Consider the following 13,554-nt stretch of genomic DNA (forward strand, 5'->3'; position numbering starts at 1 on the left):
GAGCATGTGCTCGAGACTTCAATGGTAATTGGAGCGAACATCTGACCTTAATCGAGTTTGAGTACAATAATAATTACCACAGCAGTATTGGGATGGCACCATACGAAGCTCTGTATGGACGAAAATGTCGATCACCACTGTATTGGGATGAAGTAGGGGAAAAATACATCGTTGGACCAGAACTAATCCAAGAAACAGTGGATAAAGTTGTTGTGATTAAGGAGAGATTGAAAACTGCACAAGATCGACAGAAAAGCTGGCTGACCTGAAAAGAAGACCTGTGGAATTCGAAGTTGGAGAAAAAGCGTATGTGAAAGTGTCACCCATGAAGAGTGTAATCCGATTCGATAAGACTGGGAAATTGAATCCTAGATACGTCGGACCCTTTGAAATTCTTGAGAAAGTGGGAACACTTGCTTATAGATTAGCACTTCCACCCTACATGTCAAGAATTTACAATGTATTCCACGTTTCACAGCTGAGGAGATATATTTCCGATCCTAGTCATATTCTTGAAGCTGGACCACTGTTGATTGAGAGAAATTTAAACGAAGAACTGAAATATGAAGAGATTACGATTCAAATTATGGATAACAAAGACCAAGTACTGAGAAGACAAACTATTCCATATGTCAAAGTACCAGGGTCCAATCATACCGAAAGAGAAGCTACTTGGAAGTTGGAAGAAAAGATGCGAGAACAATACCCTTACCTCTTTGAGGATCATGTATAGCCAAGTTTCGAGGACGAAACTTTTCATAAGGAAGGAGGGATGTGAGAACCCGAATTTCCAGCATTTCAGTAGCAATACAAAATTTCCAGCAGAAGATAATATTTCAGAAGCTTGTACCTTTCCAGCAGATTAGAATCCAGCATCAGACAACAGATAGAAATCCAGCAGCAGAAGATTAGAATCCATCAGATAGTTACTGATTCAGCTTAGACTTGTAACTGAAGCATTAACATGGAATAAAGGCTGTTAATGACAGATTATGGTCATTGATAGGGAGGCCAACAGTCAGAATTTGGCCTATAAATAACACCCTCATGTCTCTGAAATTGTTGTTACACAATTCTTGAGTTATCACTTGAAAATTGAGCTAAGAAAGTGTATTTTGGAGCTGTAAAAAACCAGTAGCGAGGCAACCAGATTTCCAGTAGACTTCAACCGAAACTTTAGCAAATTACGGTAAGTGGGATTATATATAAATATCTTGAAATCAGTTCGATAATTCTGTTTTAAAGCACATTTTCTGTATGTTTAATTTTGATATATGATTTGAAGCAATGAAATTCCCTAGTGAACTAATGGTATGAATATATATTCTGAACATTTCTGAATTCTGATTCTGATTTTAGCCTCACCCCTTAGAGGAGAGAACATATAGGGGACTGATATCAGTTTATCCATGAAATTCACTAACGTGCTCAGTGCTTACAAATTCTGATTTCTGTTCTGAAACCTGTGATTTCCGAATTCTGATTTCTGTTCCGAAAATAAGAGTTTTCTGTATATTATTGTATTACTATTTTTGTTGAAAACGATTTCGAAAACTGAGAGTTATTTCCGCCCCTGCTTACTGAGTGACAATCATATCACTCACCCACCAAACCCATCTTAGATAAGAACGAGGAAGCAATACTACAAGAAGGAGAGCAGATCCAGTTCTGGGGCTGGTGAAGATGACTATTGTTCTCAGTTTATGTTTATGTTAATTCCGCTACTTTTGTTAAGACACTGTTATGTCTGGTTTTACATTTCCGATGTAAAACATTAGTATTCAAGTTGTAACAGATAATTGATTTATTCCATATTTATGAATAAAAAGACTGGTTTCTGAATTTTGTACTTCTGAGACTTGTTGTTTTCGAATGTAAATTTGAGAGCAACGCTGGTGTCAACTAACCCCCGTCCCGGGGTGTGACATTAACAAATAATTATGGCAAAAATGATATAAGTTAAACTAAACTCCAAACCACGGATAGCTGATCTAAGCTAAAATGAACTCATATTTTGATGCAGCAGTTGTAGCCGGTGGCAGTACGTAGAACTTTGTCTAAATCAGTTCGGACTCCTTTGATTAGATTGAGTAGGTATTTCAGAGAGCTATGTTGTAAAGTAATATCTCCTACTGATGTGGTTCGTCTAAGGAAAGATATTGCGGTGATCCTCTGTCAATTGGAGAAGATTTTTTCTCCCTCATTTTTTGACATAATGATTCATTTGACTGTACATTTGGCTACTGAAGTACTACAAATCAAACGAGATTCACTAAGCTAAAATGGTTTACGTAAACTGGACTAGTCAAAGCAGAACTAAAATAACATTTTGACATAATAAATCATAAAAATTTAAAATAACTTTTTGACATATAAAAATCATAAACATTTTAACATATTAAATCATATAAACATTTAAATTGTCATATTAGCATGTAAAACAACATTCAGGAAACTGCCATGACGTTTACAAATTTTCTAGGTGTAAAATTACTTTTTACCCGTAGACGTAAAAATCCTCGAATTTGATTTTTTCTATTTCCATTGACTCTACCATGCCCCAAATAATTATTTAAGCTTACATGAATTTTCTCATATTTTTATTTAGCTTAAATACATAGTTTTTAAATTAATCTTTAAATATAAAATATTAATGCATTTTAATCCCGAATTAAATCAAACTTTAATATAAAATTCCCATATTTAAAAAAATCAGAATTTTAATAATTATTTGAGCTTAAATATAATTTTTCACAATTTTATTAAGTTTAAATCTAAGCGTTTCAATTAATTATTTAATTAACGTTTTGTGAGGCGATTAAATCACGAATAAATCCAAACTCGTTATTTTGATCCCAAATTTTAAACATTACATTTTTATTATTAATTCTAACCTTGTCTGCCATGAACCGACCCCGTGGACCCAAGGTCCCAATTTTAGTCTTATTATTTTTGAATTTTACACACAATCGAATCACCCGAGCCAACTCCCAATTTACCCGAGCCATGGTCGAGCCACCTCAAGCCAAACCCAAGCCAACCCACCTAGGCACCCTCCTCTCCAAGCCCAGCCCATATAACCTAGCCCTAGCTCGCTCAAACTCACCTGAAACTTGACCCAAGTTCTGCATGTGTGTGTGCGTGAGTCTCCCTTGAGTAATAGGACTCTTATCTTGTCTAGGACCCCTCCAGCCCTTAACCACTTGACCCTTCATGGACATAACCATCCCTGGACCACGCCCAGTCCCAGTGCAGAGCAGCCCAAGGCCTAGAACCCATGCAGCAAGCCATTAGTTCAGGAACCAGCAGCTGCGCTTCTCCCTTGCTCTCTCACGGTTTCCATCTTCTCTCGAGCCAGTAGCCAACCAAGCCACACCAGCCCCTACCCAGACCCTTTAAGGAACCATCTTGGACCCCTAGAACCTAAGGACTCGAACCCAGCCCCTAAAACCGAATCCACAACATAAGCTGCAGAAACATAGCCGAGAAGACCCACTTGACAAGGACTCTTGTTTTCTTGCTTAGCCACATAACCAACGAGCCAGCCCTTTAACCAGCCCATCAAGCACCCTCCTAGGACACTAAAGAGTCGACCTAGCCCAGCCCAGAGCCCTCTGGCCAAGCCTAATCTCCCTGCATAGGCTGAACAAACCAGCACGCTGCAAGAATCCTTCACGGGTTGGAGTCCTAGCTTGCTAGGACTCCTTCCCAACCTTGGTGTTCGAGTCGTAGAGTAGCTAGGACCCTCTCCATGACTCATACCTGACCCCAGCCCAGCCCTGGTCCAGCCAAAGACAATCCATGCATCAAACTTCCCCTTAACCGAACACCTAGCCACAAAAAAGTGCAATTGGGTCAAGCTTTGTTCAGTTTACGTTGCAGCATGTCTCGAATTTTATTTTTTCTATTTCCATTGACTCTATCACGTCCCAAATAATTATTTAAACTTACATGAATTTTCTCATATTTTTATTTAGCTTATCGATAGCTTTTAAATTAATCTTTAAAAATAACATATTATTGCATTTTAATCTCGAATTAAATCAACTTTAATTTAAAATTCCCATATTTAAAAACTTAGAATTTTAATAATTATTTGAGCTTAAATATAATTTTTCATAATTTTATTAAACTTAAATCTATGTGTTTCAATTAATTATTTAATTAACGTTTTGTGAGGCGATTAAATCCCGAATCAATCCAAACTCGTTATTTTGATCCCAATTTTTAAACATAACATTTTTATTATTACTTCTAACCTTGTGAGCCATGAACCCGCCCCATGGACCCATGGTCCCAATTTTATTCTTATTATTTTTGAATTTTACACACAATCGAATGACCCGAGCCAACTCCCAATTTACCCGAGCCGTGGTCGAGCCACCTCAAGCCAAACCTGAGCCATCCCACCTAGGCACCCTCTTGACCAAGCCCAGCCCATATAACCTAGCCCTAGCTCGCTCAAAAACTCACCTGAAACTTGACCCAAGTTATGCACGTGTGTCTGCGTGAGTCTCCCTTGAGTAATAGGTTTCTTATCTTGTGACACCTCCAGCCCTTAACCACTTGACCCTTCATGGCCATAACCATCCCAGGACCACGCTCAGTCCCAGCCCAGACCAGCCCAAGACCAAGAACCCATGCAGCAAGCCACTAGTTCAAGAACCAGCAGCTGCGCTTCTCCCTTGCTCTCTCACGGTTTCCATCTTCTCTCGAGCCAGCAGCCAACCAAGCCACACCAGCCCCTACCCAGACCCTTTTAGGAACCCTCTTGGACCCCCAGAACCTAAGGACTCGACCCCAGCCACTAAAACTGAATCACAACATAAGCTGCAGAAACACAGCCGAGAAGACCCACTTGACAAGGACTCTTGTTTTCTTGCTTAGCCACATAACCAATGAGCCAGCCCTTTAACCAGCCCCTCAGGCACCCTCCTATGACACTAAAGAGCCGACCTAGCCCAGCCTAGAGCCCTCTGGCCAAGCTTAATCTCCCTGCATAGGCTGAACACACTAGGACGCTGCAAGAATCCTTCACGGGTAAGGAGTCCTAGCGATGCATCAAACTTCCCCTTAACCGAACACCTAGCCACAAAAACGTGCAATTGGGTCAAGCATTGTTCAGTTTATGTTGCAACATGTCTCGTGTATCCTAGGGCTCTTTAGAACATGCAAAAACAACCCTCAAACCTTTCTTAATCATGGAAGCCCCATAGCAACATGTTAAACATAAATTTGGGTCAAGTTCATGTCTCAAAAATTCACATATAATACCAAACGAAATTGTTTCATGATGCACTTGCTTTTCATGCAAAAACTCAATTAAATAAATACTATGGTGTGATAGATGATTAAAGAGAATAATATTGCATGCCTTTGCATATTAAACGCACGATTTTACGTAGAAAAATCGAAGAACAATGACGAGTAGACGTTGCCTTGGAATTCTTGAAGTATTTTCGAACTTTTCTCTTGATTGATGGTGTGTGCTGTATTGCAGGTGGGGGAAGAGTTTGGAGTGAATTAGGAGAGTGGGGCATGGGATTGGGTAGGTTATGTGGTAGATTAGCACTTTAAATATTTAAACAATTAATTGAAATACACCAGGAATTTAATAACTTGTATGCATCTGTTTCGCGTGGACCTTAAAATTTTCGGGGCGTTACAGTTAGCATACAGTACGGTCCCTTCAACACATATATCATGATCGAATCTGTAATCATTGATATATCGAGAGTTGCATATAAATTCGATAACAATACGATTTATCTTTGAGTACTAATAGTGGCACAGTATGTGCAACTACGAAAACAATTTTCCCTAAAGCACATTTCTTGCTCTGGCCAAAGACTCCTTGCACTATTAACTCATCAGATCACATAGGATATCTTCACCCGTGGGCGAAATTTGAATCTCCTACTAAATTGCATTTGCTCCTACTATTTCGAAACTATACCCAACCTGGCCACCTAATGACCCTCGATGGAGTCGGTAAACGGATCAAAGTGCATACTAGTACGTATAGCCCCTACATTTTCCCATGTCAAAGGACTAATGGTGTACAACCATAACTGCAGACTATTCCACTTGAAAAGTGAGAACCACTTGTACAGTCCGAAGGAGTGTTGCATCATCATATGATCACCCATCTGTGTGAATAGACATCTCCATGCCCTTGTCAATGAAACATGACGTTTACATCACAGACGCTAGTCTCATGCTCGATCGACCTTTATCCTTATTTTGGGCGGCTGATTCGACTAGGAATCTGTTTAGAATATAAGTTACACTTCCTAATGAGTTTCATGATCTTACGTTGCGATGCAGACCTCATGGTACCTATTGTATATTCAAAGACTTTATTTATGCACTTTGCATGTGTATACAGATAAAGTATAATGCCATAATCGAATAAAATTATAAAATATTATTAAAATAAAGATTGTTTTACATTAGAGTCAATAAAAACCCTAGCGACAAGTTGGCTTGCCAAACACCTTCTCTAACATATATGTCATCTCTGATTGAGAAGCTTAAGTAAAGATAGGGATCTCAAGCGGAGAAAAGTCTGAAGTTGGGTTTATGGAGGAGGTGGAAGAACAGAAACCTGATCTTTTGGAGTTGAAATTAAAGGAGGATCAGCCTCAAAATATCATTAGACAGTGCCACTTGCGCAATATAATTGACCACATCATCCAAAATGGACAATGCAAAGTCTCAGGTAGACAGGAGAGAGGATGATTGTTGAGATTGAGCAGTGGCAAAACCAGCCGATGGAGAAGATTCAGGAGTACTGGATGCAGTATCTCTGGGAAAATATTTTGCTACGTCCTCTACTTTCTTGACACGAAAATTCAAAAGAGCATGTTTCTTAGAAGCTTTAGGCAGCAAAATCGACTTCCATCACCGAAATTCCCATAACAATAGTTGAAAAATCATTGTTGAGTTGGTGAATAATTGTTGGATCATTATAAAATTTTGGGCTTTGGTGATCATGATTTGCTTGAAGATGTGTCAAGGCTTCGATCAGATTCGAGACTTTGAGTTTGGCCAAGATATAGGCTCTCCTTGCCATAGCAGTGGCAACAATGTTTGTTCTGGATTGAGCAAAGATCATCGCCTCCATCTTTACTGGTTTTGCTAGCTTCTTCTTGTTCTTCTCAAAGATAGCAAACCTAGTGACATTTCAAATTTTGACCCACTCATCAAAGTAATCAATCTCTTGATCAGCAAATGTATCAACTTCTTCCATGTGCATATTGATTTGAGTCTGCACAGAGGATGATCTTCTTCAGAAATGGGATCAATAAACATCTTACCCTTGTCCTTATTAGAAATAATAGGGCAATATAATCTTGATCATGTAGACTTATGAAATGGGTCACATATGACAACTTCCAATGGTCTATAAGTGAATAAATATTTGAAGATGAATTGTCCCTGGATTTAATGATAGGACGGGGCAATGTTGATATAAAGTTTTCTTGTTGAGGTTCAGAAGGTGTTAAAACTAGAATGACATGAAAAATATTAGTGGGAGGTGTTGGAAAGACAGTTGGTTGGGAATGGTGTTTGTTTTCTTGGGAGATTTGACTTTGATTGTTTTTGGTTTCTTTTTTGCGGAAAGAGGACTAGGTAGACAACAAAGCCTTCAAAGCTAGTCTACACAAAATCACTTTGCAAAATACGTTTCATCTTTGGGTTCTTCTTTAGTTGCGGAATCTTTGGCTTCATCAAGATCTGAAGATCTTTCTGAATGGATGTAGGAGGAATGGTAGAGACTTTGAGATGGAGAACTAGTACATTGGCACCATCTAGCATCATCTTTTTTTCCCAAGTCTCGAGCAGCATAAACAAAAACACCTAGAACATTAATATTTTGCTGAGTTGAACAAAAAAACTAGTGGATCTCTTTCTGATCATGTCCACCAATACGTTGAAAATCATGGAGGACCAGTTCCTTTGTGTTGGAATTAAAAGATTCAGCCTTAACCTGTAGTGCCTTTGAGATAAGATCCATAAGAACTTGAAACTTCATCTTCATTTATTTTTTTTTTTTGCATGAAACAAAAATTGTGTTTCCAGTAGCAGAAAATTCTCATCTTCATCTCAGAAATAACAGACCGATGCGAGGATGAGACATTAAGAAGTCCACGAGTGGGAAGAGTGAAAGTTGAGGCAAACAAAGCTTGATCAATGATGATAGTCTTTCCATCAAGAGTGCATGAATGTTTTCTTGCAGCAGATATGGTAGCATTGGAATATAAATCCAAAATAATATCTTCATAAATAATAACAGGAAGGCTGAGAAACATGCAGAGTCCAAAAGCCTCCAAATTTTTGAACACCAACACCATAGAAGCATCTTCGATAGCATACATGGGTTCAAAGTTCACTTGGTAAGCGTTCATCTTGAAGGTGGCCATTTATGCACAAGTATGAGCGATTCGAAGTATGGGATTTCAAGAATGCAAGAAGGTTGTAGAGAGAATAATGAAAACAAGAAATTTGTGGTTAACATGTACGACCATAGGAGACAAACACGAAGACACGTGTCAACATGTTTGTGGTTATTCACAAAAAATTTAAAATAAATACCCGTTGAGTTATTGACCAAAGAAAATAAATGAATTTTGAAATTGTAAATGACATGTCTACTACATTTTTTTTTTAAAAGAGAAATGAAGCTATGGACGAAGCCAACCAAGCAGCCATAACCATAAAAATTCAGAACAAGCATTGTATAATACCATCCAATCATTGACTAAAATAACTGCAGTTAAAAATATCGAACGTGACTTCAACTTAGAAGTAACTGTTTAAAAATAAACACCAATATATATTAGAAATCTGACAATCACCAAAGCATGAAAATCATGAACTTTTGAAACACTATTTAAAACCCATGTCTCATAAATCATAACGTGTGGAAGAAATGCAAGGTTCTCGGGTTATCAATTGCACCCCCATCTCAGCCTACTCAGTCATCAGCACCTCCAGTCTCCTCATCCACATGATGGCCTGCATAAATAACAACTAGTGAGTCTAAAGACTCAACACACCTGAACCATTATAACAAGTACATAAACATATCATGAAACAATGAAAAGTACTATAAAAAAAGTAACTTTCATGATCTTCAAAAGCATGAACATAAACATATTCATATCAAATCATGTCGTATCGTAGCATCATATTTGTATTCATTTCCTTAATTGAATTCAGATCATTAGTTGTATCATTCATATCAGCACTAGGTCAATGGATCCATCTACGTATAACCGCGATACCAGGCGGTGGGGACATCGGCGACAGTTTTAGCCGTCCACTGAGCATTGGCCTTACATGTTCGTGGTTGTGTTCGTGTTCATATTAGTCACAACCAACTCACCTCCTTCAAAAACATGTCATCGTATTCATCACGTGTAAAATTCATCCATATACATACATTTCCTTAAAACCTAGCATACGTGTTTTTCATCATTAACATAAAAATCCATGTTCATAATCAACATATAAATTTTGAATAAGCATTATCAGTTGTTAGGGAACTTCCAGGACTGATAACCTAACTCGGTGCAAAATGAACATTACTCATCCAAACTTATAAACATCTTAAAAACATATTTTAATCATTTCATAGACGTAAACTTGAGCTCATTCTTTAACTTCTATAATTCAATTTAAAACTTAGACCAGAGTCCCAATTTTAACTCGAATCAACCCGAAACTTAACCATAGCTCAAAGAATCCTAACCAAACCCCGTATGAACCAATTTAAACCATCAATAACCTTCGGCACATCGAAATAACAACGCCTAAAACGAGATAAGCTCACTAAAATCATTAAACCTCATGTATTGGATTATCGCCTAGGAGCTGGCTGTGTAGCGCTGCGGTGCTTGGTAAGCACCTAGGCGCCATGCACCAGCACTGCGGCACTACAAGCATCAAAGCTCAAGCTCTGCGATGTTAAGTGGGCAGTGCCACGGCGCCACTCCCACGAACCAAAACCCAAAATTTCAACCTCGAAGCCAACTCCATCCTACGCCCACTTGTTCCGGACCAGGCTCAAACCAGCCTCTCCTAGACCACAACTAACCCTTCCTGAACTGCCCTAGTCTTTTCCCTCAGCCCCATGCACTAAAATACACGTGAACCACCCGAACGCTCCAAAACCAAGCCACAAACAAGAAATTAGATTTACCTGATACCAAACCAATCCCGATCTAAACCTAGTGATTAATACCATCAACCAGACGTGATTTGAGTCCTCTAACCCTCGATCCTGGCAGCCCCTTATAAAACATGATCAAAAAGTGAGAAGCATACAAGCAAATCCAAAGTTTCATGTATTTTTCCGATCCCAATCAATCATGAATCGTTAGATCCTTTAAAAATCATGCATAATCAATCAAAGACATGTAATATGGTGTGAAGGACGAGAAAATAAAGGAATCGAGCATGCATTTGCGTATATACGCTTGAAAATCTCGACAACAACGCGTAGAATGGATACCAAAGGGACGGGGAAGATCGTGGCTGCGTTTGTTCTCACAAAAACCAAACAACAGGGCTGATGGACTCATTCACCTACCTCATCCTAATAGATCCTTGATTTACACTTTCTCCATAAAGTGCCTCGTAAGAAGCCATACCTATAGATGCTTGATAACTGTTGTTTTATGTGAACTCCACGAGAGGTAACTTCGGCTCCCAGCTACCCTGGAACTCAATCATGGAAGCACTAAGTAGATCCTCCAAGATCTGAATCACTTTCTCAGACTGACCGTCAGTCTGAAGATGGAAAGTTGTACTGAATAGCAAATTGGTACCCAATGCCTGATGCAGACTCTTCTAGAACGTAGATGTAAACCTCGGTTCCATGTTTGACACAATGAACACTGGAACCACATGACATCTGACTGTATCTCTGATGTACAGCTTTGCGTACTGAGTCATGGTGAAAGTCTTCTTGATCGGTATAAATGTGATGTTTTAGTGAGTCGATCGACTATCACACAAATGGCATTATATCCCCCAACTGTCCTGGGTAACCCTGTCACAAAATCCATCATGATGTTCTGTCTTAAACATACTGACATGTCAAGTACTCAGACACAAAGCGCAAAATATCTTGCTTCATGCCCGGCCACCAATACAAGGTTTGCAGATCCTTATACATCTTCGTACTCCTTGGGTGAACATAGTCTTTTAGAGTCTACTGTACTGTCCGATAGAAAGATTAGGAGAATCGTCTCTTGCATACACTGGAAGCTATAACCTCTGAATCTCTTCTTGCAATGGCCTCTATATAGACAACTGTTCAATCACTGCATTCTTCTAGCTCAAAGCATCTGCAACCACATTAGCCTTCCCCGGGTGGTAGCTAATGTCTCAGTCAAAGTCCTTTACCAGCTCTAACTATCTCTGCCGTCTCATATTCAGCTATTTCTGTGTGAAGAAATACTTAAAACTCTTGTGATCTGTCAAAATCTTGCATTTCTCCAAATACAGATAGTGTCTCCAAATCTTCAGAGAGAATAATAATACTGCTAGCTCGAGGTCATGAGTCGGATAATTTTTCTCATGAACCTTCAGTGGTCTGGACGCATAGACTATCACTCTATCATGCTGCATGAGAATTGCGCCAAAACCAAGCTTCAAAGCATCTGTATATAGCACATACTCCCCTTGCCCGGTTGGTGTCTCTAGAACTGACGTTGAAGTCAATGCTTGCTTCAGCTTCTCAAAGCTCTCATGACACTCTCGTCCCCAAATGAATTTGGAATTTTTCTTTGTCAAGGCAGTCATGGATACCGCCATAGAAGTAAAGCCTTGAATAAACTTCCTATAACACCCATCTAGACACGAGAAACTGCGGATCTCTATCACACTCTTAGGCACTGGCCAATCTCTGACCGCCTCAACCTTGCTGGGGTCAACCTCGACTCTATCCCTGAAATAATGTGGCCTAAGAACGACACTCAGTCGAGCCATAATTCGCACTTGGTGAACTTGGCGTATAACTGTCTGTCTTTCAATGTCTACAGTGCGGTTAACAAGTGCTGATTGTGCTTCTCTCTGCTCTTCAAATAGATCAGTATATCATCTATAAAGACTATGACGAAATGATCCAAATACGGCTGAAATACATAATTCCTGAGATCCATGAAGATTACTGGCGCATTAGTCAAACCGAAGGGCATCACCATAAACTCGTAGTGCCCGTAACGCATCTTGAAAGCCATCTTGTGAACATCTACTGAACGAAGATCTATCTTCGAGAACACTGATGCTCCCTGTAGCTGATCAAATAAGTCCTCGATTCTAGGCAGGGGATACTTATTATTGATAGTGACTATGTTCAACTCTCTATAATTAATGTAGAGTCGCATACTGCCGTCCTTGTTTTTCACAAACAGTAACGTTGCGCACCATGGAGAAAAGCTCGGGCGGATAAAACCCTTGTTCAGCAAATATTGAATATGATCTTTCAATTCTTTCATATCTGCAGGTGCTAGATGATAGGGTGCCTTAGAAATTGGCACCGTACCTAGTATCAGCTCAATAGAAAAATCCACCTCTCTTTCATGTGAAATTCTAGAAATTTTCTCAGGAAAGACGCTAGAAAAATATCTGGTGATCTCGAAATCCTCCAGTCTCAGACTAATTAACTCAGATACTAACACAATACTCGCCAGAAATGTTTTTTAGCCTCTCTTTCATCAGTTTCCTCGCACAAATACAAGAAATGAAGTTTGACATCTTCTTGTTCCTTGATACCTAAAAAATAAAAGATTTCTCGCTAGACGGTCGTACAGATACTGACCTCTGTTGGAAATTTATTGAAGCTCCATTTGACGAAAGCCAGTCCATGCCCAGAATGATGTCAAACTCAGGCATCGGTAGCACAATCAAATCTGCCTGAACAACATTCTTCTGTAAACGGAGTTCCAAATTCTTTACTATCCTTGAAGTATACATCTGATCACCAGAAGGAATTGAAACTATGAAACCCAAATCTATGGCCTCTGGTACAATTCCCAGATGCTTGACAAAAATTTCGGATATAAATGAATGTGTAGCTCCTGAATCTAGCAGTGCATAGGTGGCTACACCTGAAAAAAATATCCTTCATGTGAGAAAATATATAATCAAATCCATTCAAGCCTAATAAATTCGAGAAATTCTATCAATAAACCCATAATTCTCGAAAATTCTCCAATTAAATACTTAAGAATTCTCGAAATAGCACATTTTAACCAACCAAAATTCTTAAATTAATAAATTCAACCTTTAAATCATTCTAATTAGAGCAAGCAACCTATTAAACTCTAAGCCCTTGATCTCAAAATTAATTCCACTAAACAACTTAACATTTCATGTAATCGAGGCAATTTAAAAATGTTAAGAAAATAGGTTACCGGTTGTAACGTCCAATAAGTCAAACCATGTAAACTACATGCATGCAAAAAATTTAAATTGCTTAATTGCTTTTAAAAATGCTTTCATGATGCATATTATATGATTAAGGGTCGAATTGCATGATTT

Source organism: Primulina eburnea, chromosome 7 (assembly GCF_022965805.1).
Source record: "Primulina eburnea isolate SZY01 chromosome 7, ASM2296580v1, whole genome shotgun sequence".
Lineage (NCBI taxonomy): Eukaryota > Viridiplantae > Streptophyta > Magnoliopsida > Lamiales > Gesneriaceae > Primulina > Primulina eburnea.